Raw genomic sequence first — 6,459 nt, forward strand, 5'->3', positions numbered from 1 at the left:
GATGGGGCCGTAAACGCCAAAGGTGTAGGAATTGGGGCAATCTTGATCTCACCCTCTGGTCAGTACTATCCTGCTACATCTAGGCTGCGCTTCGTTTGCGCGAACAATACAGCTGAATATGAAGCCTGCATCATGGGCATGCATATGGGGATCGATTAGGATGTTGAAGATTTATTGATTATGGGGGACTCTGACCTGATTATCCGGCAAGCCCAAGGTGAATGGGAAACTCTGGATGTCGAGCTTATCCCTTACCGACAGCACGTGGAGGATCTAGGCAAGCGATTCAAATCGATAGAGTTCAGGTATACCCGCGTTGTCACAACGAACTAGCGGATGCACTTGCCACCTTAGCTTCAATGTTACCCTACCCAGGCAACACCCACGTCGATCCCTTGGAAATCCAAATCAGGGAAAGACACGATTACTGTAATGTAATCGAGGCAGGATCAAGTACCCAGCCATGGTACCATGATATCAAGAGGTTCTTGAAGACACAAGAATACCCCGAACATGCTACTGGAGATCAAAAGAGAACTATTAGGCGGCATGCAGGTGGTTTCTTTTTGAGCGGCGAGGTATTGTATAAAAGGACCCCGGACCTCAATTTGTTAAGATGTGTTGACGCCGAGGAGGCAGGAAGAATCATGCATGAAGTACACGCAGGAGTATGCGGGCCCCACATGAATGGGTATGTTTTGGCAAAGAAAATCCTTCGAGCGGGTTATTACTGGATGACCATAGAAAAAGACTGTTTTAGTTTTGTTCAAAAGTGTCATTAGTGTCAGGTGCACGACGATCTGATTCATGCGCCTCCCACAGAACTGCATCCTATGTTTGCACCTTGGCCATTTGTTGCTTGGGGCATGGACGTCATTGGTCCGATTGAGCCAAAAGCTTCAAATGGGCACAGGTTCATATTGGTCGCTATCGATTACTTCACAAAATGGGTAGAAGCTGTCACTCTTAAATCAGTCACTAAGAAGGCTGTGGTGGATTTTGTACATTCAAATCTTATCTGTCGTTTTGGTATTCCTGCAACTATCATCACAGATAACGCGGCAAACCTGAATAGTCACTTGATGGGGGATGTATGCGAACAGTTCAAAATAATGCATAGGAACTCCACTCCTTATCGGCCCAAAGCCAATGGCGCTGCTGAAGCAGCAAACAAGAACATCAAGAAGATTTGAGGAAGACGATCTAGAGTTCCCGACAATGGCATGAACAATTACCCTTTGTATTGCTGGGATATCGCACTACAATACACACGTCAGTAGGGGCAACCCCTTACTTGTTGGTTTATGGGACCGAGGCTGTGATACCAGTAGAGGTGGAAATTCCTTCGCTCCGAACCATTGTCGAAGCAGAAATTGAAGATAGCGAGTGGGTTAAGACTCGATTGGAGCAGTTAACTTTGATTGACGAGAAACGATTGGCCGCGATTTGTCACGGACAGTTGTACCTACATAGAATGGCCCGTGCTTACAACAAGAAAGTACGACCCATGAATTTTGAAGTAGGGCAACTGGTATTAAGGCGCATTCTGCCACATCACCAGGAAGCGAAAGGAAAATTTGCTCCTAATTGGAAAGGCCCATACATCATCAGGAAGATATTGCCGAGAGGAGCATTGTATCTGGGTGATATTGAAGGAAATGATCCTGAAACAGCAGTGAATGCGGATGCCGTCAAAAGGTATTATGTCTGAGTTTTACTTCAGTGGTCTTGGCACGTTTGAGATGATGAAGGTTTTATTCCCACTACCCAAACACTATTAACTCTCTCTACAAACCCTTTTGAGCCGGTTACATTTCTTTGGCTACCTTGTAAAAAAAACAACATTGATTGAGCCTGAACTACGTATGACTTGATTCCGAAAGGATACGTAGGCAGCCTCTCTCTGGGGTTCAGTCACACCAAAAATAAAATCCAATTTACCCTAAAGTTGAAACCGGGGCACACCAAATGGTTTAGAAGTTGTAGTTTCATCTACAATTCCTTTACCAAGCACAAGTCCTTCGGATCAATTGCCAAAGGCAGGGGAAGCCGAGAGACATCATGATTGGAGGCCAGCACATTCAAATTGAGAGAAATAAAATGAGAGAGTCTTGTCGGTGAAAACCTTCGGGCACCGAGAGGCTATGGGAGCAGAGAAATCGAAAATGAGAGAGCTTGTTTAGTAAAAACTCGCAAAGAGTGCTATCAAGCGACAACAAGAAGAGAATTGAGATATGTCGACTAGCGAAAACCCGCAAAGGGCGCTGTCGGCCGAAAAGATGATTCCACCTCAGAAAGTCTTGGCAAGGTTCCACTGGTTTGGAAACATAGATCTGTTTTGGTTCATGAGGAAATGCAAGTTCGTGAAAGTCGGGTATCCAGTCCAAAAAGCATGTCATGTCAATTTAAAGTCAGCATGTTTCCTCAAATAAGTCTTTCTTGTCCCGAAAGGGACACTTCTCTTTTTAAATTTGTTTTCTCCGCTCTTTGTCTTACCTTTCTTTGAATCCCTTTCATTTTAACCCCAAATTCCAAATATACTGGAAAGAATAGGTGGCAGGACCGGTTTCACGGAGCTCCGTTTAGTAAGAAGTAAATACCCCGCTTCAGTGGTACGTCTGTCCAGTCCCGATTAATCATGATGTTGGTTGCCTTCGAAGTAAAGCCACACACACCCACAAAAAAAAACCGACAAATACCCATAGGGTCTCCCTTTGTACAAATCCCAACAGGGTCTCCCTTTGTAAAAATCCCCACAGAGTCTCCCCTTGTAAAAATCCCCCAAAGAGTCTGCCCCATCCAATCCCCAACGAGTCTGCCTTGTACAAATCCCCACAGAGTCTCCCCAATAAAAATCCCCACTGAGTCTGCCTCGGTAAAAATCCCCAAGCAGAATGGGATGGAAGAACCAAAGCCTTACACGGGCAAATCATCACGAAATCCGGGAATGCGAGTCTGAGCAGTTTAAAAGGGTTTCCCCTGTGAATCTAATCAATGGCAGAGTTTCTCAACAAGAATAAGGATGCGACAAAGCAATTGGAACAATCAAGGTCACCGAACCAACCACCATTTTCAAACTGACAATTGTTCTTTGTTTGGAAAATTGAAACAGGTGTGATCCAAAGCAATCGTGCAAGAAGCAGTTGTTGCCCAAAAAGAAAAGAAATACGTGAATGCAAGAAACAACTTTGCAATAAGGAATCTACCCAAAAAGGAAGTTTCCCCAAAATTCTCTCCTGCATTTTACTAAACAAAAAAAAACAAAAAAAAGAAGTAAGAAGAGAACTCAAAAAAAAGGGTTAGTTAGAATCCCCAATTTTCTGTAAGCCATCACTAGGGCTCCAATCCCTGAGTTGAGCAGTCTTTCCTTTAGCCAACATTAGGGCTCCAATCCCTGAGTTGAGCATTTTTCCATTTAGCCAACATTAGGGCTCCAATCCCTGAGTTGAGCATTTTCCATTTAGCCAGCATTAGGGCTCCAATCCCTGAGTTGAGGAGTTTTCCATTTAGCCTACATTAGGGCTCCAATCCCTGAGTTGAGCATTTTTCCTTTTAGCCAACATTAGAGCTCCAATCCCTGAATTGAGCGTTTTTCCCTTTAGCCAACATTAGGGCTCCAATCCCTGAGTTGAGCAGTCTTTCCTTTAGCCAACATTAGGGCTCCAATCCCTGAGTTGAGCATTTTTCCATTTAGCCAACATTAGGGCTCCAATCCCTGAGTTGAGCATTTTTCCAATTAGCCAGCATTAGGGATCCAATCCCTGAGTTGAGCATTTTTCCATTTAGCCAGCATAAGGGCTCCAATCCCTGAGTTGAGCAGTTTTCCATTTAGCCGACATTAGGGCTCCAATCCCTGAGTTGAGCGTTTTTCCTTTTAGCCAACATTAGGGCTCCAATCCCTGAGTTGAGCGTTTTTTCCCTTTAGCCAACATTAGGGCTCAAATCCCTGAGTTGAGCGTTGTTCCATTTAGCCGACATTAGGGCTCCAATCCCTGAGTTGAGCGTTTTTCCTTTTAGCCAACATTAGGGCTCCAATCCCTGAGTTGAGCATTTTTCCTTTTAGCCAACATTAGGGCTCCAATCCCTGAGTTGAGCGTTTTTTCCCTTTAGCCAACATTAGGGCTCAAATCCTTGAGTTGAGCGTTGTTCCATTTAGCCGACATTAGGTCTCCAACCCCTGAGTTGAGCATTTTTCCTTTTAGCCAACATTAGGGCTCCAATCCCTGAGTTGAGGATTTTTCCATTTAGCCAGCATTAAGGCTCCAATCCCTGAGTTGAGCAGTTTTCCATTTAGCCGAAATTAGGGCTCCAATCACTGAGTTGAGCATTTTTCCTTTTAGCCAACATTGGGGCTCCAATCACTGAGTTGAGCGTTTTTTCCCTTTAGCCAACATTAGGGCTCAAATCCCTGAGTTGAGCGTTGTTCCATTTAGCCGACATTAGGGCTCCAATCCCTGAGTTGAGCGTTTTTCCTTTTAGCCAACATTAGGGCTCCAATCCCTGAGTTGAGCATTTTTCCATTTAGCCAGCATTAGGGCTCCAATCCCTGAGTTGAGCAGTTTTTCCATTTAGCCAGCATTAGGGCTCCAATCCCTGAGTTGAGCGTTTTTCCTTTTAGCCAACATTAGGGCTCCAATCCCTGAGTTGAGCGTTTTTCCTTTTAGCCAACATTAGGGCTCCAATCCCTGAGTTGAGCATTTTTCCTTTTAGCCAGCATTAGGGCTCTAATCCCTGAGTTGAGAGTTTTTCCTTTAGCCAACATTAGGGCTCCAACCCCTGAGTTGAGCATTTTTCCTTTTAGCCAACATTAGGGCTCCAATCCCTGAGTTGAGCAGTCTTTCCTTTAGCCAACATTAGGGCTCCAATCCCTGAGTTGAGCATTTTTCCATTTAGCCAACATTAGGGCTCCAATCCCTGAGTTGAGCATTTTTCCATTTAGCCAGCATTAGGGCTCCAATCCCTGAGTTGAGCATTTTTCCATTTAGCCGACATTAGGGCTCCAATCCCTGAGTTGAGCGTTTTTCCTTTTAGCCAACATTAGGGCTCCAATCCCTGAGTTGAGCGTTTTTCCTTTTAGCAAGCATTAGGGCTCCAATCCCTGAGTTGAGCGTTTTTTCCTTTAGCCGACATTAGGGTTCCAATCCCTGAGTTGAGCGTTTTTCCTTTAGCCAGCATTAGGGCTCCAACCCCTGAGTTGAGCGTTTTTCCTTTTAGCCAGCATTAGGGCTCCAATCCCTGAGTTGAGCGTTTTTCCTTTAGCTAGCATTAGGGCTCCACCCCTGAGTTGAGCATTTTTCCTTTTAGCCAACATTAGGGCTCCAATCCCTGAGTTGAGCGTTTTTCCTTTTAGCCAGCATTAGGGATCCAATCCCTGAGTTGAGCGTTTTTCCTTTAGCCGACATTAGGGCTCCAATCCCTGAGTTGAGCAATTTTTCTTTAAGCCACCATTAGTGCTCCAATCCCTGAGTTGCACATTTTACCTTTTGCGACATTAGGGCTCCAATCCCTGAGTTGCGCCTTTTAGACTAGAGTTTTCCAATCCCCTCATCAATTCTTTAAATTTTCATTTCAATTAACTCACGAAATTTTCCTAGTGAAACTGGGGCAGAAAATTTCGTTCGTTTGTTGTTTCGACAGGTCTGACCTCGAGGCGCACGGATCGAGATGACCTACGGTTTGAGTCTCAATCCAGAATAAAGAAAAGAAGAAAAGAGCAAAAAGAAGATGTTCCCAGATATTGGAACAAACAAAGGGCAGGCCTCTCAAAATTTAATCAAATTCCCGAGCTCCGCCAACCCCGTTTCACTCAATACTGCAGAAATAAACAAGCGCCTACAACATGCGAGCATCAAGATTCGGATCGAAGTCTACGAGCAGACTCAGCTAAGACCCAAGATCAAGTTGCAAGAGAATTATAGATAGGAATATTGTAACTAGCGGTTGACAAGCATAAGTAGTTAGTTCAATTTCAATTTCCTTTGGTTGTAATAACGAGGTCAGTAAAGCAGCAGTGGCAACAGCAACAACAGTAACAGCAAGCATCGCAATCCCATGGTAGTCCCAGCTACCAAAGTTTTCCGAACTACATTGACCTGATTCCTGTTTAGCCCAGGATATGTAGGAAATCTTTGAAGCAAAGATTCGGTCAAATCTTTAAAAAATGTGCTTCACACGGAGTAGTCCAACGAGCAAAAATCGTTCATATCCGCTCACTTTATCTTTGCCCGAAAACCTTGCATGTTTTCGAACAAAGAGGGGCAGCTGTACAATTTTTGTCTACGTTACAATTGCTCCAAAAGAAATCGAAAAATAAAAACAAATGGTTTTGTTGTACAATTTTTTGAATTTACGTGGCATTTTTTGTTAGTTGTCTGTAGTTTTATCTGTGATTGTTTTAGTTTTTTCAATTAAAAATATAAAAAATATATGTGTCGCGTGTAAGTTTAGGATATCGTTCTA

The sequence above is a fragment of the Nicotiana tabacum genome, chromosome 20 (assembly GCF_000715075.1).
Source record: "Nicotiana tabacum cultivar K326 chromosome 20, ASM71507v2, whole genome shotgun sequence".
Taxonomy (NCBI): domain Eukaryota; kingdom Viridiplantae; phylum Streptophyta; class Magnoliopsida; order Solanales; family Solanaceae; genus Nicotiana; species Nicotiana tabacum.